Below are 23,858 nucleotides of genomic sequence, written 5' to 3'. Positions count from 1 at the left end.
CTCCAGACTGAACGCTGAGAGGCATAATCAGTCTTAAATGATGATGATGATGATGGTGGTGGTTTCTTTTAACTGTCGATTTTCTCGACAACGGCTGAGAAATGCATCTTGGTGCTTTGCCACATTACACCTCTGGCCATGAGCTTTTATTATGCGCAGTATGAATCGAATCTGAATTTCACAATTGGCGGCCTCCCCTTGTTAGTCACTTTCAGTTTTCAGGTATGCTATTACTTTTATTTCGCGAACTAGTAATCGGAACATGAATCCGAAGATGTGCTCGAATCGACTACAGACAATCTCTATCTTTGGGGTTTTGTCTCTGTGAGGTTTGGCTGAAGCACGGTCACATGTTTCCAGGCTTATCGGGCAAAGAGCGACTTGGCCAACATTGATGTAAAGCTGTACGAGTTTTGTGACGTCACGTCCTGCTATTACATGTTGAGGACACATCTCGTCGCGTGAAACACAAAATACACCGAGGTTACAAATGCCATGGGATAGCGATTAGCATATATACAGCTGGCGGTAGTATCGCAAACACAAGGTATAAAAACGGCTCAGATGGCTCTGAGCACTATGAGACTTAACATTTGAGGTCATTAATCCCCTAGAACTTAGAACAAATTAAACCTAACTAACCTAAGGACATCACACACATCCATGCCCGTGGCAGGATTCGAACCTACGACCGTAGCGGTCGCGCTTCCAGACTGAAGCGCCTAGAACCGCTCGATCACAGAGGCAGGCCACAAGGTATAAAAGAGCAGGGCATTGGCGGCGCTGTCGTTTGTACTCCAGTGATTCATGTGAAAACCTTTCTGACGTTATTATAGACGCACAACGGGATTTAACAGATTAGTTGGAGCTAGACGCATGGGACATTCCATTTTGGAAAAGCGAAGGTAATTCAATATTCCGAGACCCACAGTATCAAGGGTATCAAGTGGTTCAAATGGCTCTGAGCACTATGGGACTCAACTGCTGTGGTCATCAGTCCCCTAGAACTTAGAACTACTTAAACTTAACTAACCTAAGGACATCACACACGCCCATGCCCGAGGCAGGATTCGAACCTGCGACCGTAGCAGCAGCGCGGCTCCGGACTGGAGCGCCTAGAACCGCACAGTCACCGCGGCCGGCCCAAGGGTATCCTGAGAATACGAAATTTCAGACGCTTTCGTAGAGTTGTCAGTACTAACAGACAAGAAACACTGCATGAAATAACACACAATTCAACAAAACCTGACGTTTTAATTTCACAGAACGGGCATATGATTAGTGAAACTGAACAGTTCAAATTTCTAGGTGTTCAGATAGATAGTAAGCTGTCGCGGAAGGCCCACGTTCAGGATCTTGTTAAAGACTTAATACTGCCATTTTTACTATTCGAATGGTATCAGAAGTGACTGATCGTTCGACACGAAAATTGGTGTACTTTGCTTATTTTCTTTCGTTATGTCATATGGTGTTATATTTTGGGGTAACTCGTCCCATTCTAAAAGGATATTTTTGGCTCAGAAACGGGCGGTTCGGGCAATAACCGGTGTAAGTTCACGAACCTCTTATTGACCCCTGTTCACGAGTCCGAGTATTCTGGCATTGGCCTCTCAATATATATATATTCCTTACTGTCATTTCTTGTTAACAATATTAGCTTATTCCCAAGAATAAGCAGCTTTCACTCGTTTAATACTCGGCAGCAATCAAACATGCATATTGATCGGAATCCCTTAACTCTTGTGCAAAAAGGTGTACAGTATACTGCTGTATCCATTTTCAATAAGCTACCACTCAAATTCAAAAATCTTAGCAGTAATCCACGCGCTTTCAAATCGAAACTGAAGAGTTTCCTCATGGATCACTCCTTCTATTCTGTCGAGGAGTTCCTTGAAAAATTAAGCTTATTCTTATTGTATTGTTAACTGCGTTTACTTAAACTTATGGACTGATTTTTTTTCAGGTTCATAAACATTTATTTTTATCTGTTATCTACATCTACATCTACATCCATACTCCGGAAGCCACCTGACAGTGTGTGGCGGAGGGTACCTTGAGTACCTCTATCGGTTCTCCCTTCTATTCCAGTCGCGTATTGTTCGTGGAAAGAAGGATTGTCGGTATGCCTCTGTGTGGGCTCTAATCTCTCTGATTTTATCCTCATGGTCTCTTCGCGAGACATTCGTAGGAGAGAGCAATATACTGCTTGACTCTGCGGTGAAGGTATGTTCTCGAAACTTTGACAAAAGCCCGTACCGAGCTATTGAGCGTCTCTCCTGCAGAGTCTTCCACTGGAGTTTATCTATCATCTCCGTAACGCTTTCGCGATTACTAAATGATCCTGTAAACGAAGCGCGCTGCTCTCCGTTGGATCTTCTCCATATCTTCTATCAACCCTATCTGGTACGGATCCCACACTGATGAGCAGTATTCAAGCAGTGGGCGAACAAGCGTACTGTAACCTACTTCCTTTGTTTTCGGATTGCATTTCCTTAGGATTCTTCCAAAGAATCTCAGTCTGGCATCTGCTTTACCGACGATCAACATTATATGATCATTCCATTTTAAATCACTCCTAATGCGTACTCCCAGATAATTTATGACCTGCTATTTTGTAGCTAAATGATAAAGGATCTATCTTTCTGTGTATTCGCAGCACATTTTTATTACTTTTATGTTGTAATTTCATGTACTGACACGTTCCATGACCTTGGAGATTTGCTCCTCAATTTGGTCCTACGGAACGTGACGTGTAAATAAACAAATAAAATCAGTGTGATAAGTAAGACGAACGTATCCGTTAGGACAGTGCAGCAAAATTCGGCGTTAATGTTGTATGGCAGCAGACGACCTACGAGAATATCTTTGCGAACATCACGACATCGTCTGCAGCGCCTCTCCTGGGCTTGTGACCATAACGGTTGGATCCTAGATGACTGGAAAACAGTGGCCGATTGCTGTGTTTACATAGAATGGACTGTATGCTCTGGGCGTACCGAACCGATCAATCACCGAAAATGGTTACTTTAGGCTACCTGGAGACCATTTGTAGCCATTCACGTAATTCAAGTATAGATGACAATGCACCATGCCATCGGGCCACAATTGTTCGCGATTGATTTGAAGAACATTGTGGACAGTTCGTGCGAATGATGTGGGCACCCTGATCGACCGATATGAATCCCATCGAAAATTTATGGGACTTAATCGAGAGGTCAGTTCGTGCATGAAGTCCTGCGCTGGCAACACTCTGGCAATTATGGACGGCTAAAGAGGCACCATGATTCCATGGCAAATCGAGCTGCTACGCTAAGCCGGGCAATGTGATGTCTGACACGATATGAAGAGGTATCCCATCACTTTTGTCACGTCAGTGTATACAGTTTTTGAAACTATGTCGTCTCACTTGCACTTGATCTCTCTTTAATTACGAAACGTGTAAAACAAATCCAATACACAGGACAATTTCACCTCAGAGTTTCTTTGCTAGCCTCGACGTCCATTTCCTTCATACAAAACGTGAGAAGTTTTCGCAAACTTGGAATCTCGTTGTACAGTTATTAACAAGTCGCAAATTTCTGTCTGTATGGTAATCAGAGGATGTTTCAGTTACAGTGAATGCCTTCGATAGAAGTATCCATTTTGTTTCCCATTTTTTCATTAGAGTTGTCCATTTTCTTTTACTTTACTATATGATACACTTATTTCAATTTGTTTAATTTTCACAACTCATACACATTTCTATAGGATTGTTACCTAAAGTACTCTGTGAATAATTTGTCACACTTTACGATTGTCTTTGTTTTTTAATTCTGTTTTCTTTAAAGGATTTCGATTCGTAAAATATTGACCTGCTACTCACAATTACATTTCTGTTCATATATTGTTGTAAAGATGTTATGTTGTAATGACGTCATGTTAATAAATAAAACAAATAAATTACCACAAAAAAGTAAAAAAGCGCGACCTTCCGGCGCATAATTTTTGAAAGTCGGGATGGTGTTCGCGCTAACCTGACGAAAAAAAAAACACATTTAACAGTGCCGTTAATAAGACATTTATTGTGTGCGATTTTCTTCTAAATACTTGAATCACTCTCTTCTCAGCGTCCTATGCCTCTTTCCATAATTTGCACACCATATACTTACTCAACTTTAAAATTTTGTGTACAAGTTCCGTTACATCTGTCGTCAGCTCTTCACTGTTTCCTTCTTCCCATCGTCGATAAACTATACCTATTAACAGCATATTGGCATGGCTGCCTGTCAAGGTATTTGCCGCCGTCAGTTTCCGTTCTTGCACTGACAGGTAACAACGTCCACTACTTTTAACAGGAATGTGCCTATTTACATCTACATACATTCTCCCCAAGCATCCATCATACGGTGCATGGCAGAGGATACCTTGTACCACTACTGGTCATTTTCTTTCTTGTTGCACGTGCAGACGGAGCACCGAGAAAAATTACTGTTAGAGATCAGAAATCAGCTCTGCATACTCGCTTTCAACTCGACGCACACTCTAAGACTCGACTCGTCAGTCTTCGCCACTGACTCTTTACTTAAGTCTGCTGTCAGGTGCAAGTGGACTATAGCACTGTAGCGAAGAAAAGAAAGCGAGTATACGACTTAGAAAGTGTAACAGGGGGCTTGCTGCATTGCCGCTACATACGCAACTGTTGAGGTTTAAATACCTATGCCATGTCAGATCGGCTACAGTAAATATTGTTATGTTCACAAGTACTCATGTTCAGAAAAAACCTTGAACGGCTAGAGACAGGACGTTCATATTTACAGAACATGAGGAGTAGTGTGTTCTGCAGAAATGATTAGCATTTCAGTCGCCTTGGTTCAGAATGTGTCCTGTTGCCTAGTAGACACAAGGTCCGCCATGGGCCCTGTTAACTTGTTCCATGCGTGATGGCATCGACGCGTATTATTCACAAATGGCGTCCTGTGGTGCAGCCATCCATCTGCTTCCAAAGTTCATCTGTAGCGGCTAGCATTGCGTCACAGCGCAGCACCCGTCCTTTCACGATATGTCACACATTTTCGATTGGCCTCAAGTCTGGTGATCTGGCGGGCCAGGGCAAGAGACTGAGATCCTGAGACACCAAAAAGGCAGCTGTTCGTGCAGCAACGTGTGGTCGTGCATTGCCTTGCTGAAAAATGACGTCTGGTATGTTGTGCAGAAAGGGAATGGCTACGGATTGCAGGATGTTATTTACGTAGGTCACACTGGTCACAAAGCCCTGGACACGCAGCAATTGTGATTTGTGATTGTATCCAATAGCTTCCCACACCATAAGGCCTTGAGTTGTCGCTGTATATCCTGTGCGAATCCAGTCAGTATGATGACGCTCCCCCTGTCTTTGGCGAAACTTTTTCAAACAAACAGAACCTGGATTCGTGAGAAAACACTATCTGATGCCATTCCTGTCCCTAGTGACGTCGCTACTTACACCACTGCCGTCTAACATGTTCTTGCACATTCGTCAAAGGTAGGCGGAGAAGTGGACGACGCGCACGTAACCTATGCCGTAATAAATGGAGACGAACTGTCACCCCTCATAGAGTACAATGTGTTCCACTGTTGTGCCAGAGCCAAGGAGGACGATCACATATGCATCACATAGATAATATTGAGGGTAGAGCAAACCAAAGACTCCGATTCATTGGCAGAACACTTAGAAGGTGTAACAGGTTTACTAAAGAGACTGCTTACACCACGATTGTCCGCCCGATTCTGGAGCATTGCTGTGCGGTGTGGAATCCGCATCAGGTGGTACTGACGGGTGACATCGAAAAAGTACAAAGAAGGGCAGCTCGCTTTGTATTATCGTGAAATAGGGGAGATAGTGTCACAGACATGATACGCGAATTGGAGTGGCAATCGTTAAAACAAAGGCGTTTTTCGTTGCGACGGGATCTTCTTCTGAAATTTCAATCACCACTTTTCTCCGCCGATTGCGAACACATTCTATTGGCACCGACCTACATAGGGAGAAATGATCATCACGATAAAATAAGAGAAATCACGGCCCGCACAGAAAAATTTAAGTACTCGTTTTTCCCGCGTGCCGTTCGAGAGTGGAACGGTAGAGAGACAGCTTGAAGGTGGCTCATTGAACCCTCTGCCAGGCACATTATTGTGAATAGCAGAGTAGTCACGTAGATGTAGATGAGATGTAGACGCAGATTTGTCATGCAATGCCATTCGTATGAAATGTCGATCTTCTCGATGGATGGTCTGATTGGTGCGACCTGATCCATCTCGTCGTGTTCTACGGTCTTCCGTGAACAATTCTGCACACACCCGTTACACTTCCGAGACATTTCGTCCCACACGAACAGCACTTTCCCGGATAGGTGCATCACAATCACTCATACCAATAATGCCCTCTCTTTCAGACTCACTAATTTGACGGTACGATTAGCGCATACGTCTGCGAGGCATTTTACATGCTGCTAAAGTCACACTTACGAGGGGCGTTTGAAAAGTCCGTGCAAAAATAAAAACTACTTACGCGTTTGGGGCAAACCTTTTTCATTTTTTGACATAGTCTCCTTTTTAGACTTATACACTTCGTCCAACGCTATTCTAATTTGTTGATCCCTTTCGAATAATACCAATTGTCCAAGTCTGCAAAATAGCTATTAGATGCTGCAATCAACTCTTCGTTTGAATAAAATCCTTGTCCCGCCAGCCATTTCTTCAAATTGGGGAACAAATAGTAGTCCGAGGGAGCCAAGCCTGGAGAATAGGGGGGATGTGAAACGAGTTGGAATCCTATTTCCATTAATTTTGCGACCACAACTGCTGCGGTGTGTGCTGGTGCATTGTCGTGATGGAAAAGGACTTTTATGCGGTCCAATCACCGGCATTTTTCTTGCAGCTCGGTTTTCAAACGGTCCAATAACGATGAATAATATGCATCTGTAATAATTTTACCCTTTTCCAGATAGTTGATGAGGATTATCCCTTGAGAATCCCAAAAGACAGTCTCCATAACCTTTCCGGCCGAAGGAATGGTCTTCGCCCTTTTTGGTGCAGTTTCTCCCTTGGTTACCCATTGTTTAGATTGTTGTTTGGTCTCAGGAGTATAGGAATGTATCCATGTTTCATCGACAGTGACAAAACGAAACTTAAAGTCCTGCGGATTCTTCCTGAACAGCTGGAAACCATCCTTGCAACACTTCACACGATTCCGTTTTTGGTCAAGCGTGAGTAATCACGGAATCCATCTCCCAGATAGCTTTCTCATGTCCAAGTGTTTATGCAAAATATTATGTACCCGTTCATTCGAGATGCCCACAGCACTAGCAATCTCACGCACCTTAACTCTTCTGTCATCCATCGCCATATCATGGATTTTATCAATGATTTCTGGAGTCGTAACCTCCACAGGGCGTCTAGAACATTCAGCATCAATTGTGCCCATATGGCCACTCCGAAAATTTTGAAACCACTTATAAACTGTTCTAATCGAAGGTGCAGAGTCACTGTAATGTTTATCAAGCTTCTCTTTAGTCCCCCGAGGCTTTTTTCCTTTCATAAAATAATGTTTAATCACCACACGATATACTTTTTCGTCCATTTTTTGACAATCACCCGACTTCCTCGATTCACACGAATGCCAAACACAAAGAATTAGACCAATATGGCTGAAAGTTGGTGTGCGTTCTTTCCAAAGATGCTACTAACTAAACATGACCTCGATATGCGCCAGTGGTGCCACCTCTCGGACTATGCACGGACTTTTCAAACGCCCCTCGTACCTTCGGTTTACAGCGACAACGAGAGTCGCGGACACATTGTACCGGTAGGTGGTGTTGCGCCGCGATATCGATGTAGACCTTGAACCCGCGGGCAGCCATAGTTCAAATGCTAATCATTTCTGCGGAACATACTAATGAACATGTCCTGTGAATATGAACGTTCTATCTCTAGTCATTGAACATGTTTCGTTTTTTTTCTGAAAATGAGTATATAGAGTGTGGTCCATTGGTAGTGACCTGGCCAAATGTCTCACGAAATAGGCATCAAACGAAAAAACTACAAAGAACGAAACTCGTCTAGCTTGAAGGGGGAAACCAGATGGCGCTATGGTTGGCCTGCTAGACGGCGTTGCCATAGGTCAAACGGATATCAACTGCAATTTTTAAATCGGAACCCCCATTTTTTATTACATATTCGGGTAGTACGTAAAGAAATATGAATGTTTTGGTTGGACCACTTTTTTTTTTTTGCTTTGGGATAGATGGCGCTGTAATTGTGACAAACACATGGCTCACAATTTTAGACGAACAATTGCTAACAGATAGGTTTTTTAAATTATAATACAAACGTAGGTACGTTTGAACATTTTATTTCGGTTGTTCCAATGTGATACACGTACCTTTCTGAACTTATCATTTCTGAGAACGGATGCTGTTACAGCGTGATTACCTGTAAATACAACATTAATGCAATAAGTGCTCAAAATGATATCCGTCAACCTCAATGCATTTGGAAATACGTGTAACGACATTCCTCTCAACAGCGAGTAGTTCGCCTTCCGTAATGTTCGCACATGCATTGACAATGCGCTGACGCGTGTTGTCAGGCGTTGTCGGTGGATCACGATAGCAAATATCCTTCAACTTTCCCTGACGTCAGATCAGGTGAACGTGCGGGCCACGGTATGGTGCTTCGACGACCAATCCACTTGTCATGAAACATGCTATTCAGTACCGCTACAACCGCACGCGAGCTATGTGCCGGACATCCATGATGTTGGAAGTACATCGCCATTCTGTCATGCAGTGAAACATCTTGTAGTAACATCGGTAGAACATTACGTAGGAAATCAGCAAACATTCCACCATTTAGATTGTCATCGATAAAATGGGGGCCAATACAGTCCGCACTGGCGGAATGTTACGTGATACCACGTACTTATACATTTGTGACTATTACAGTGCCATCTGTCACAAAGCGAAAAAAGTGGTCCAACTAAAACATTCATATTTCTTTACGTACTACACGAATATGTAATAAAAATGGGGTTCCTATTTTTAAAAAACGCAGTTGATATCCGTTTGACCTATGGCAGCGCTATCTAGCGGGCCAACCATAGCGCCATCTGGTTTACCGCTTCAAGCTAGACAAGTTTCGTTCTTTATAGTTTTTTCCTCTGACGCTTATTTCGTGAGATATTTGGCCCGGTCACGATCAATGTACCACCCTGTATATAGAATTTATTTGCACTACGGTGGATTGCTTACCGTGTATCTCTCTTTCGCCATAGACGGAGCAGGGGCTAACAGTACCTCAATGGAGACGCAGCAACTTTAGAAATATCTCGTCGCTTGAGGCTTGGAAGGCGACGCCTTTGTGACAGGTACGTGCAGGTTGTTTCCAGGTTCCACTGTACAGTTCGCTACAGCGATTGCCTCGTCTGGAGAGCGTCGCCAAAGTTGAGCAGTTATACGCTGGGCCCGGAGCGAGCGGCGGAATGTGGGTGGCTGCCTCGGCTGTCGGCACCTGTGTGACTGGCTGGCTGTTGGCACACAGGGCACAAAGCGGCGCCGCTTGTAATTGCTTCCCTGATGCCGCTCTCGCGACACTTCCTCACCAACACTTCGGCGCAATTAATGAACAGGCTGCCTGCTGCTTGCGCGGGAGCCAGTCGCGTTAATTCAGTCTCTGGCGGGAGACGCGCGCGTAATTAGTGTAACGACTGTCTCCACAGGACAATGCCTGGCGCGCGGCGTCTCCGAGGTGAAGACGCATTGTATCCGTGTGCGCTCTATGTGCTACGGGCCGTTGTCGCCCTCTGTGAATAGCACCTGGGGAATGATTTCAAATCCCATGTATAAATAGCCATTTAACTCTTTGAGTCTCAACAATATGAAATAAAATTGCCCTCGTGCGAGTAGGTCTCGCGCACTTAGGGTTCCGTACAAGCTTAATTGAGGCGTTGAGATCAGAAACGGGACTTGTCAATTTTTTGGGGTGTATAAGTTATTACTGTAGTTGGTATTTTCACACGATTCCGCATCTGTTGGTTCTAAAATGGGACCTGCTCAGTGATTTTTCCCTGTCAAAATCGGTGTTGAAATTACATTTCGTGCAGAAAGAGGACTTGTCACAGAGACAAGTCTCTATATTGAACGAAAGAAGAGCAGCGCTGTAGCGGTTTGCGGCAAGCAGCTGTGAGATTTTCAGATGGATCGATGACGGAACCGTCATACGAGTCCGAAGACGATTTATATGAATTTAGAAGGAAGAAAAGATGCCCCGAATAGTGGAAGAGGAATGTTATTAAACAAAACAAGGTCAAGGGTTTGGATCATGCCAACTGGAAAGGAAACATTGTTCCTAGGAGGGAAACAGATGCAGATTGCAGGCAAATAGTCACACAACGTTCATTGTTTGAATTCTCTGTACATAATGTAATATTCTGTACCAGAGGCAAGTTGTGTAGAAACATTATACTAAATTCCTTTCATGGACGCAAAGTTTAAACTTATGTTTTAGTTGTAATACAGGAAATCGGCAAAAATATGTTATTCATCGAGTATATAGGTTAATAATACGCTAATATCTGTTTACAGATACCGGCGTAAATGTCTTGAGAAGTTATCATTTGCTGAGAAGGAACTATTGTTGACAGAATTCAACAATACGCTCAACAAAGATGGACAGTATGGGTACTTGAGTGCTGACATTCTTACCTTCTTTCCGAAAGCAAGGAGACCACGCCCAAATACCATTACCAATTGTGGAAGGACAGCAAATTATTATTATAAGGTAACTGGCATGACAACTGTAATATTATTTTATTAACCATTTCGTTCCCGAATTATGTACATGCTTAATCCACGTTTTGTAAAATCTTTAAGGCAAATAGTTAAGCCATATATTTAATAAGTTTAGCCGGCCGAGGTGGCGGAGCGGTTCTAGGCGCTACAGTCTGGAACCGCGCGACCGCTCTGGTCGCAGGTTCGAATCGTGCCTCGGGCATGGATGTGTGTGGTGTCCTTAGGTTAGTTAGGTTTAAGTAGTTCTAAGTTCTAGGGGACTGATGGCCTCAGAAGTTAAGTCCCATAGTGCTCAGAGCCATTTGAACCATTTAATAGGTTTATATTATTACGATTATGTAGATTTTTGTTTTATGATACTAATACACTTGTATCTGCAGGTTAAAGTTGGCTTCAAGGAAATTATGGTATGCAAGAAATCTTAATTATTGAACTCCATGGCATATCAAAACGCCGAGTGGAGAGACTGTGCCGCTTACGTCAATGTTTCAGTATAATGACTGTTGTTTAAATCAAAAAGGGGATATATCAATATATGGCGGTAGTATCTGTTCCCGAAAGAACAGTTACCGTGGATGACCGTGCAGCTTTGCTAGAAATGAAATGATAATTAAATGGACACACTAGCTGCAAACAGGCGTTGATGTACTTCATTGGGGACATGTTGAAAATGTGTGCCCCGACCGGGACTCGAACCCGGGATCTCTTGCTTCCATGGCAGATGCTCTATCCATCTGAGCCACCGTGGGCACAGAGGATAGTGCGTCTGCAGGGACTTATCCCTTGCACGCTCCCCGTGAGATCCACATTCCCAACATGTCCACACCACTACATTCGTAGTGCGCCTAATAGATGTTTCCCCATCATACTCATTACTCGTGGCAGATTAATCTACCAAGTCTCGTACGAGTTCGGGCATAGCGTGTGCGTTCGCACAAGAAGGTCAGTGGCCGGGAAGCCATATTTTAACTATATATGGCGGTAGTATCTGTTCCCGAAAGAACAGTTACCGTGGATGACCATGCAGCTTTGCTAGAAATGAAATGATAATTAAATGGACACCCTAGCTGCAAACAGGCGTTGATGTACTTCATTGGGGATATGTTGAAAATGTGTGCCGCCATATATAGTTAAAATATGGCTTCCCGGCCATTGACCTTCTTGTGCGAACGCACACGCTATCCCCAAACTCGTACGGGACTTGGTAGATTAATCTGCCACGAGTAATGAGTATGATGGGGAAACATCTATTAGGCGCACTACGAATGTAGTGGTGTGGACATGTTGGGAATGTGGATCTCACGGGGAGCGTGCAAGGGATAAGTCCCTGCAGACGCACTATCCTCTGTGCGCATGGTGGCTCAGATCGCCGGCACGGTAGCTCAGCGTGTTCGGTCAGAGGGTTAGCTGCCCTCTGTAATAAAAAAACTGAGTTAATAGATCACCAACGACTTAACAGGGTGTCTTAGGACGTCCTCTCCGATCAGATTCAACGAACAAAAACGAACAAAATGAGATTAAAAAAAAAAAAAAGATGGATAGAGCGTCTGCCACGTGAGCAGGAGATCCCGGGTTCGAGTCCCGGTCGGGGCACACAGTTTCAACATGTCCCCAACGAAGTACATCAACGACTGTTTGCAGCTAGGGTGTCCATTTAATTATCCTTTTGGATATATGAATCATTTTCTATTACCATTTTCTACTAGTTGCCTTCATCCAATGATTACAGATGGTTGGTATAACATTGCACTCTTCCTCACGAATCTGTGGGACTGACTATAAGGTTTGGGAATAACGCTATTCAGAATTATACAGTGTTTTCAATGTATCTCAGAACATCAATTGAGTGACCTATCCACTTTTGATCTCAACGCCTCTATTATGTGCACTGACAAGGCAAAATACTATGATCACTGCTCACCGCGACGTTGAATGCCTGGTGACTTGCGGGCACGTGACGCGCTATGAAGAGGGTCTAAGCGCAGCAGAGACGGATGAGCGGTCACCCTAGCGAAGATACGAGCTGCAAATGGGAAATCCACTGATGTAAGCGACTTTTTCAAAGGACGGATGGTGATCTGTGATATCTCTGCTGAATGAACACAATGCTGGTGAACGTACAAGTGTTCCGGAGCACACCGTTCATCGTACATTGTTGAACATGGAGGTCCGCAGCAGACTGCCGCTGCGTGCTCACATGTTGACTCACCGACAGCGTCAGTTACAACTGCAGTGAGCATCGGACCATTCAACCGCCGATCAGTGGAAACATGTCGAATCTTCGAATGAGTCACATTGTTGCTACACTAAGTCGATGGTCGTCTCCGCAAATGTCGTCATCGAGCTTGTAAGCTTGTTTGTCCGTCGCTGACATAGATCGCAAACCTCCTTTCCGTCCCGTCTGGGCAAGCTGTGCAGTGACTAGGGTACATGTAAAGCTTGCTGGGACAAGTTACACTACTGGCCATTCAAACTGCTACACCAAGAAGAAATGCAGATGATAAACGGGTATTCATTGGACAGATATATTATGCTAGAACTGACATGTGATTACATTTTCACGCAATTTGGGTGCATAGATCCTGCGAAATCAGTACCCAGAACAACCTCCTCTGGCCGTAATAACGGCCTTGATACGCCTGGGCATTGAGTCAAACAGAGCTTGGATGGCGTGTACAGGTACAGCTGCCCATGCAGCTTCAACACGATACCACAGTTCATCAAGAGTAGTGACTGGCGTATTGCGACGAGCCAGTTGCTCGGCCACCAATGACCAGACTTTTCAATTGGTGAGGCATCTGGAGAATGTGCCAGCCAGGGCAGCAGTCGAACATTTTCTGTATTCAGAAAGGCACATACAGGGCCTGCAACATGCGGTCGTGCATTATCCTGCTGAAATGTAGGGTTTCGTAGCGATCGAATGAAGGGTAGAGCCACACATCTGAAATGTAACGTCCACTGTTAAAAGGTGACCGAGACGTGTAACCAATGGCACCCCATACCATCACGCCGGGTATTACGCCAGTATGGCGATGACGCATACACGCTTCCAATGTGCGTTCACCGCGATGTCGCCAAACACGGATGCGACGATCATGATGCTGTAAACAGAACCTGGATTCATCCGAAAAAATGACGTTTTGCCATTCGTGCACCCAGGTTCGTCGTTGGGTACACCATCGCATGCGCTCCTGTCTGATGCAGCGTCAAGGGTAACCGCAGCCATGTTCTCCGAGCTGATGGTCCATGCTGCTGCAAACGTCGTCGAACTGTTCGTGCAGTTGGTTGTTGTCTTACAAACGTTCCCATCTGTTGACTCAGGGATCGAGACGTGGCTGCACGATCCGTTACAGCCATGCTGATATGCCTGTCATCTCGACTGCTGATGCTACGAGGCCGTTGGGATCCAGCACGGCGTTCCGTATTACCCTCCTGAACCTACCGATTCCATATTCTGCTAACAGTCATTGGATCTCGACCAACGCGAGCAGGAATGTCGCGATACGATAAACCGCAATCGCGATAGGCTACAATCCGACCTTTATCAGAGTCGGAAACGTGATGGTACGCATTTCTCCTCCTTACACGAGGCATCTCAACAACGTTTCACCAGGCAACGCCGGTCAACTGCTGTTTGTGTATGAGAAATCGGTTGGAAACTTTCCTCATGTCAGCACGTTGTAGGTGTTGCCACCTGCGCCAACCTTGTGTGAATGCTGTGAAAAACTAATCATTTGCATATCACAGCGTCTTCTTCCTGTCGGTTAAATTTCGAGTCTGTATCACGTCATGTTCGTGGTGTAGCAATTTTAATGGCCAATAGTGTAAATGTTAGCTATAATGAAGTCGACAATTCGTTTGTAATACTGACATTTAATTTTGATGTTTCCCGTAACTGACATAAATTACACAAATGTGAATTTTCTTTGACCACCCACACACTCCTGAGAACGGCACATCGACTAATTTGCAATAACGTGTCCCAATTACCGGCATCTGCGTTGATGAATGCTCGGCACCTCGCAAGGATAACTACAAGATCAAAATACTATATAAGTTGCTGGAAGTGGTTAAGCGTTGGTGAAAATCTCACTTCTGAGCGCACAAAGAGCTCTAACCGCAGAACTCTGCATGGAAGGCGGCTTGGTGCAGTGCTGCGATACAGACCGTACAACTCCCTTCGAAGACGATGGCCAAGACGCCGTCTCCAAATCCGTACCGCTCGATGGCTGAAGACGAAGTCTTCTCTTTTCACAATTATCCCGTCTTCCACACGTACGAAAAAGCGGTGGAAGAAAGCTTCGTCCATGTCGAACGCTCTAACATCGCTGAAATCCCTCCAACGGCATTTCTGAGATCTACCCAATGATTGAGTAGGTCATGTCGCCCCTAGGCAAACGAAATTCCCGTCTTCGCCACGTGTTGCCCAGCACAGGTGGCTCCGGATGCCGGGCTATCCCCAAAAGCGCCGTATTGTCCCGCTTTTCCGGTGACCGCTGCCTGCCGCCCACGGCGGCCCGGCGACCTACGGCCAGCTGCAGACTTTATATTCCACAATTCTCAACTTCCGACACTTTTCACCAACGCTTTAAGTTAGTGACTTAATCATGCAGACATGCAACGAACACTACTCGAGAGTGCCTCGTGTTCATCATAATTCAATAAAGTCATGATCTGATTCCCTTGCCAGTCCTTTTATTATTAATACTAATGTTGGTAAGCTAACGTGTGACAAAATCCTGGCACCTTACAAGCTGAACGACGGCTCGAAACGTGCAGCGCCCCAAGGAAGTAGGCCGGTGGAGCAGTGTTGCAATATGGAAGACATTCTCCTGCTCTTGCATGGGACCTGTGATAGTAACTGTTGACACTGACAGCTGCGAACAGCCTGCATCCCTTCACGCGCGCAATCCGTAGGAATTGTTGGTGAATTTATTTTCTAGCGTCTTCGTTTCACTGCTGTTGCGAGTGTCTAGGTTTTTAATGCGTTCATAAAGCAAGGAATTTTTACTGTCTATAATACAACATACAGTCACCAATAATCTTTATTTTAGAATTGTTGTTGCCTACTTTGATCCAAACAAACAGATACTCGTCTGCATTCAGCTTCTTCTTTCTTCTTGTGAACAGATTGAAAGGCTTGTCCGGCACCAAAGTACCTTAGGGAACCTTAGCTAGTAGACCTGTGCTCTCAGCTATACTCCATGTCTTCCAAGAAAAGATGTTTGCATCAGGGAAAGCTTCGAGGCCACCATAATCAGCATGATTCCCCCATACAACAGCCGAGGTCAGCCATGTACTGCCTCCAAACACAGCTTGTACATTACACGTGAACTCCAACATCAGTCCACGAAAAACATTAGGGCCACCAATAAGTTGCTGTTTACCAAATTGCCCAGCCAGGTCAATTTCCACTGCCTTCAGCGACTTATACACAGGACCACTGCGCCGCCATCGGCGACGAGAAACGCGTCGCACGGGCATTGCAGAGGTACGTTAACTCATGGCATGATCCTTTACTGACAAAATAATGTCCATAGAATTTGTTAAGGAATCAATCCCATAAGGAATCATAATATTAAGATGATTTTTGCTTGTTAAACGATTGCTAGAACTCGAGGAGAGTATACCTCCAGTCAATAAATGTCTCTTTTTCGAGGAGTATGATTCGTTAGTCGTTTCATCTACAGAACAGCTGACTTACTTGATAACTTCTTTTTTTATCATCGGTGAAATTCATGTCCTGAACAGTCGTACTGAAGTCGTCTAATCAGATTCCGTTGCGCGTTTTAGATAAATCTTAGGGTCAAATCTTGTTACATTCACTTACTGACTTAGGCGACATTGCACAGTGGAATATCCCAACAGAATTTACCTGTCCTTGATAGGAAGCACAGTGGTTTCACAAGTACATTAGATGTTGCGAAAGGTGTGCCCTGAAGGTGGAATAGTGCTTAAGTTCAGAATTGAACCTAAATCTAATTAAAAGAACAATTGGCATCTTTTAATGCATCAGTTAATACTCACACCTGTCTTTCCCTATAGCGTATTCCTACTTTCTGAGAATTTCAAAACACCCTCTACCACTTTAGTTGTTGAACAGTTTTTCTAGTACGAAAAAGTTGTAGCTTCCATGATGTACAAGATATAGTCTTGGGAAAGCGGAAGAATCATTTTGAACCACGTCGTATACATGCGGTTCCTGGAAGCTGATACAGTGGCCATGTAGATGTACTCGAAAACCGTAATCTTGAGTGTTGTAATGTAATTACAGCTGCGAAGGATCCGGGCGCTCGTGATGTGCTTCGCTCGGTTGCCTACGCTACAGGGGCTAAGATTGAGAGACTGGCGAGGAGTGTAGTCGCGAAGCAGACGCTAAGCCGCGGAGGAGGCACCGTAATTCTTCGCTTCCGCTCGCGCAGGCGACGCGCCTCTGCCATAATACTCCCCGTAATCCCGCCGCACTGCTAAGACGTGCAGCGCATTGCACAGACAAAAGCACTCTGCAGTGCTGCTTTCCTATCCTATAAGACTAAGGACCTGTGATGGGGCGCTGGAACTAAAAGTAGAATACGCATCAGCGCTAGTCCACACATAGGGGTTGGAGATATGAACGCAGCTATTAAAAAGACATTGTAACTGAGTCGTATCTATTAAGGAAATAACAGTTCCACCCTGGAACTTTTAATAAGGCGTGATTGAATAACAGAAATGGGACTTTTTCAAATTTCACCTTTTTGACGGGCATTAGAAAATTATTCAGCTTTTATTGCAGTTCTTACCATCTCGTTGTTAAAATTTCAGTAATTTTTAACTATCATTTTGGAAGGCACGAGGGAGGTAGTTGTGAGAGCAGGTCGTGAGTTGTGCCTGGATAGCTCAGTAGGCAGAGAGAGCTCTTGTGCACGTTTGACAAAGGTCGTAGTTTAGAGTCCCCGTGTGGCACTCAGTGTTATACACTTCGCTGCAGAGTGAAAATTCATTCTTGAATCTTCTTGAATCAGCAAACGTCAGTGTTCCGTCTCGCGACCTACTACAGACGCAGGTAACTCCGTGCTGTCAAAGTGTTATTGGCGTGTCTGCAATATATTCGTTCCTCCGGAACGTTCCATCGAAGATGCTACATGCGGCAGCCGTGACTCCTTTCGCCCGGGTTGAGTATATATAACTCGCGGCTGGAAGACAACAGTACACAAAGACGCGGCACTGCCGAGTGCCGCGTTGCACCACTGCGCAAGTAACCACCGTTATAATAAAGAATCCGTGGCACTTTAAGACGTGCAAGAGTTTTGTGCACTGTTGGTTGTATTATGGTGCTCGCGTGTTGTACAGATGAGATATACTATAAGGAAACGATGTATAGAAATGTTACATTTAATTTTGCTTGTAGTTGCATATGGTCCGACCGGTGTGACCGAAGGGTTCTAGCCGCTTCAGTCTGGAACCGCGCGACCGCTACGGTCGCAGGGTCGAATCCTGCCTCGGGCATTGATGCGTGTGGTGTCCTTAGGTGAGTTAGATTTAAGTAGTTCTGAGTTCTAGGGGACTGATGACCTCAGAAGTTAAGTCCCATAGTGCTCAGAGCCATTTGAATCATTTTGTCTTCTATGACGACTGTATTGGACAGTTGGTACAACTCTATGATAAATGTCTCAGTCGAAGCGGTGACTGTGTAGAAAAGTAGCTGGAAGGTGTAGCAATCTACTCCAAGCAAAACATTTTTGCTTTTCATTGTGGTTTCCATTTCGCTACGGATCGCAAATTACTTTTCGAATAACCCTCGCACGTTGGATTCTAGAATAGTGTGCTACGGTAGTGGCTTATGTCGTGGAACGCCTGGAGTGTTAAAAAAGAACAGTATTTAAAAATCTTAAGCAAGGCTGCGAAACAGCAACTGTGTAAATATGAAGAGGCTGAAAAATCAGCCATCCGCTTGCAAAACAAAGGTTTATGAGCCCATGACCTAGGTTTCGATATTTCTAAAAATATCTTCTTCACTTGGCCTTGTTATGTTTCTATGAGACCTGTAGCAGTAATCGAACTCAAAAATGAGCTGTAGAGTACCAGAACATTATTGGGTAAAACCTGCATCCCTTCATGCTTGATCTCTTCACCAATGACGAAGACGTCTTCTAGCATGGTAAGTGTCTGTGTCAGAAGGTTAGTATCGTTCAACCGTGATTTGAGATGTGTGGTAGTGAGCTCAGGTTTATGTCTTGCGTACCAAATTGGAATCATCTGAACCCAATGGAGGTGATGCTACAGGGGGCCGACTCCCCACACACAGAACATCGGCCGGTAAAATACGGGAATTACGTGGTCTGGCACAGACAATTGGTTGGTTTGTGGGATTGAAGGGACTAGACTGCTATGGTCATCGGTCCGCAGATAATTGGTACCACATGTCTAGCCAAGCTACCAACGACTTGTCGCATCCACACCAAGCAGAATCGTGGCTGCATATATGTATACTGGATCGTCATTGCCCTGAGTTCAACGAAATGATGTTATTATGAGGGTGTTTAACCACCCATCCCTAAGTTTAAAGCTTTATACACCAATTTAGACGGCCGCGGTGTCCGAGCGGTTCCAGGCACTTCAGTCCGGAACCGCGCGACTGCTACGGTCGCAGGTTCGAATCCTGCTTCGGGCATTGATGTGTGTGGTGGCCTTAGGTTAGTTAGGTTTAAGTAGTTCTAAGTCTAGGGGACTGATGACCTAAGATGTTTAGTCCCATAGTGTTCAGAACCATTTGAACCAAGTTGCAAATGGAGGTCAACAATGAGTGAAAGATAGAAAAATAGTTATCTGTGGAGGTACACAACTCAAAAAAGTTTGAAATATCATAGAGTTTACTACAATGACTTCTTATAGTACACCCATAGAGGTTTGTACATGTCTTATTAAGAAAATAAACATAATTCCTTGTGAAAACAAGAATGATTTTGGTTAGTTACAAAAAATCATTACAAAACAAAGCAAGCTATTTCATAAATATACATTTTGAAAACAAACACAGTGAAAACCCTTATCTCATGATGGAGATTATCAGTATTTAGTAGTGAGTATATTGTCACCGCACCCGGATGCGTTCTTTCACTCTGCAAGACGTGCTATGGATGAGACCATCAATTTCATCTTAGGGTATGCAGTCCCACTCCTCAATGCCACCTTTAGTGAGGTCCTGAAGATTGTCACGTGATTTCGGACGTTGTGCGACGGCAACCCTCAACAGGTCCCATCCGTGCTCAGTTGTATTCGTGTCTGGGGCAGCGCTGGTCAATGCATTCGGTTTTTGTTGCATCTCTGAAGATACCGAGATACTTCTAGAGTACGGTGCAGTCTTGCATTGCCATCGATTAGGATGAAGTTGTCACCGACTTCACGTCAGTAAGGCCTTACAACGGTTTGTAGGACCTCTTCGAGATATCGGGGACCAGTCAAATAGCCGCAGATGAAAATTAGAGGAGTCGGCTGACCAAGCAGTATTGTCGCCTTGAATATTACACTTCCACCTGGAAACGTATGGACTTCCTGAATCTATCGGCGTTCCTGGTGTCGCCTAGCGTTTCTCCAAACCGTAATACATCCAGTGTCCGGTCGCAGGCCAATCCTGGTCTCGTCAAGAAACGTAACATTGTTCTATTCACAGTGGTCCAGTGCTGATGTGCAAGAGCCCAGGTCCTTCGATTACGTCGGTTCAGAGCAAAACTTCTCATTAGTCTTCTGGAATGAAGACCACCCTGATGCAATCTTCTACGTGCTGTTTGGTCTGAGATACGACTCCCTGTTGCCCGGGAGAAGTTATTTCCAGTATTTGTGGCGGTTGATTTAGGGCGCCTCCGAGGTTAGAGGAAATGATCCTGCATTGGTACTGTCATACGAGGACGACCACTGCGACGTCTATCGTTCACATTTCTCGTCTCTGTGTACTTTCTCCACACCTTCTATACACCACTTTAAGTGACATGTAACCGATCGGCAACATGTTGCTGCGTATGACCTGCTGAAAGTGAAGCCACTATCCTATCAAAGTGTTGTATGCCTTACGTGGCATGTTGCTGTAGTGCTGAACACAAACTGAATGAATCTGTTGTTGATAATGGACTGCTCGCGGTGTACCGCTGCGGCGGCGGTATGTTTACGTGACTGGGAAACGACCACAAAGCATGCCAGTAGTAAACACCGTCCAATATATGGGCTCTCACCGAATAATGCTCGAAATGCTTAGGTCAATAAGACCTATAATATCGTAGGCTACATTTAACGATAGTATACCAAACTTTTGGTGAGCATTGTACGTTTCTTTAACAGAATACAGTAACAAAATTGCACAGCGTCGTACTTGTGGTCGAACATTATGTTTCAAAAGAGCTGTGAGGAATTTTTACTGCTGCGAAACTTTCTTAGCTTTTAGATGTGCAACTTTCTGTGGTCAAGCAGACATTTTTACCTGCAGTAAACGATCCTTTTCCAGCGTTCGCATATTTTTTGTGTGCCACTCTGTTGTCTCCCAAATTTTAATGTTCTTCACCTCCTATGTGTAACGTATGAAACAATTAACGGGTCTCTGGAACCAGTTAACTAGATGGAATCGGAGCTACTTGCTGTCGATTTTCCTGGCGAACACAAAGGGGCGTTCAGGCTCTGGGGTGGTGGCACTGTTGGGTGCTCGTTACGTGTTTACACGATCGCAACCAATTTGGCTTACAGCACACAGAACGCACGGGGGAGACTCTCACGTCACTTCCTTCGCCTGTCGGCTTACGAGCTCTGGCAAGATTTTGCTCGCAGCTGCATACGCACCTTATGAAAGCACATGCGTTATCTGTTTAGCGCGGAGAAAGATGGAGAATACTTTGTGACGTTCTCAGTGTGATTTCTGTCTCCATTCCGCATGGCTCAGCCGGCCGCTGTGGCCGAGCGGTTCTAGGCACTTTAGTCCGGAACCGCGCGGCTGCTACGGTCACAGATTCGAATCCTGCCTCGGTCATGGATGTGTGTGATGTACTTAGGTTAGTTAGGTTTAAGTAATTCTAAGTCTAGGTGACTGATGACCCCAGATGTTAAGTCCCATAGTGCTTGGAGCCATTTTGAATCGCATCGCTCACTCCAAGTGTTCACTTCCCTTGCACATAGGACACATGTTTCTGCTCCTAACACTCTCAACAATAACTAACTATAGTTAATGTCGTATTTATTGTTTGCTCTACACTTTCGGATCAAAAATATCTAGACACCTATTAGTGGACATCAATATAGGGTTCATCTACCCTTCGCTTTTGTAACTGATTGAACTCTGCTGGCGACGCTTTCAATGAGGTGCGCGAATATCTGTGGAGGAATAGTAGCTCATTCTTTCTCCAGAGCCGAAACCAGGGAAGACAGAGATTCAGGAGGCTAAGGTCTGGAGCGAAGTCGACGACCAGACTCATACGAATGGTATTCCATTGGGTTGAGGTCAGGAGTCTAGGCGAACCAGACTCATACGAATGGTATTCCATTGGGTTGAGGTCAGGAGTCTAGGCGAACCTGTACAGTCTCATGTCGATACAATCGCCGTCCATCATCTGCGAACTGTTCCTCCACTGTACGCAGTACACAACGCTGTAAAATTTGTTCATATTCTTTCGCATTTAGCGTTTTCTAAAGAGCAGTAAGGGGACCGAACCCACACCAAGAAAACATCTCCATATCATAATACTATTTCCTCTGTGTTTCACTGTTGGTACTACGCGTAGTAGCAGTTACTTTATACAGGTATTCGCCAAATCCAAGCCGTCCCATCGGATTGCCACTGAGTGTAGCGTGACTCATTACTCGTTCCACTTATCCATTGTCCAATAGGTTCACTCTTTTGATCACTTAAGTGTCGCTTAGTATTGACTACAGAAATGCGTGGCTTATGAGGAGCTGCTGAAGTACTGAACACCATTCCTTTTAACTCCGTATGCGCAGTCACTGTGACAGATGGACTGCAGGTACCGCTGTGGAACTCACGAATAACTCATTCCGCTGACATCACGTGTTTTTTTGCAGTCACTCTCAGCAATGCTCGGCGGTCAATATACCTCTACATGAGGTCTGCCAGATCTTGGTTTAGCTATGGTTGCTCCTTCGTGTTTTCACTTCACTATCATATCACCAACACTCGATCTGGGAAACTTTAAAAGGATTGAAATGTCTCTGACAGATTTATTACTGAGGTGACATCCAACGACAAGTCCATAGCCGATGTTACTGAGCTCTCCTGACCGACCCATTCTTGTATTACTTCTCTAGCGTCAACACAGCCGTCCCCGTCTCCTTTTATACTGGTCTGTCCACCTCTCGTGGTGTCTAGTGATCAGTTCTGCATTACGTAGGGGTGTCTGAATACTTATGTTGAGATAGTTTGTATCCTCGTAATGAACACTGCAGTGGATAAATAGCGTCGTCGCATCTTTCCAACTGTTCAAATGTGTGTGAATTCCTGAGGGACCAAACAGCTGAGGTCATCGTTCCCTAGTCTTACACACTACTTAAACAAACTTATGTTAAGAACAACACATACACCCATGCTCGAGGAAGGACTCGAGAGGTCGCATCTTTTATTTCTTGAGATATTTAACCTTTTGATGGTGTCCGTCCGAAGATGGCAGCTTGTTCTTCCGATACGCTTCAGTTTCATTGTAATCGGGTTTTAACGCGATTTACATCATAAACGTGGTTCAGCCAAATTATGACTATACTCCTCATATGATGCATTTCAAAATTTATCCATCATCAGATATCCCGAAGTGTTCATTATACGTAGATATGGCGTTTCACACGCAACTTGAAACGCCAAATCTATGATGATGGATAAATTCCAGAACGCATCATATGAGCAATAACGTCATTCCTTGCCTGATGTTTGGCTTTTACCATTGCGATCCAGTCTGCTTGAATGCAGAATACTGATTAGTTTAATTCAGAGTTTGACATCGGATAACAAATTACAAAAGAAATGTGTGTTTCGTACGATGTAATTCACACTAACAATTTTCGGATTTTATTCCTTTGGCTATATCG

At 44.5% G+C, this 23,858-nt stretch overlaps 1 protein-coding gene and 1 non-coding gene across 2 annotated transcripts in view; both read right to left on the bottom strand.

Annotated features, from left to right (window-relative positions):
* Nucleotides 1-23,858, bottom strand: part of LOC126176584 (disintegrin and metalloproteinase domain-containing protein 22) — a 1,067,821-nt gene that overhangs the window by 806,050 nt on the left and 237,913 nt on the right. The window lies entirely within an intron of this gene.
* On the bottom strand, nt 11,481-11,555 carry Trnap-ugg (transfer RNA proline (anticodon UGG)). Its single transcript has one exon. It is a non-coding gene; the product is annotated as a tRNA-Pro (tRNA).

Source organism: Schistocerca cancellata, chromosome 3 (genome assembly GCF_023864275.1).
Source record: "Schistocerca cancellata isolate TAMUIC-IGC-003103 chromosome 3, iqSchCanc2.1, whole genome shotgun sequence".
NCBI classification, from domain to species: Eukaryota; Metazoa; Arthropoda; class Insecta; order Orthoptera; family Acrididae; genus Schistocerca; species Schistocerca cancellata.
Note: the sequence above shows the minus strand (reverse complement) of the source record. Positions and strands in the feature narration are given on the sequence as shown.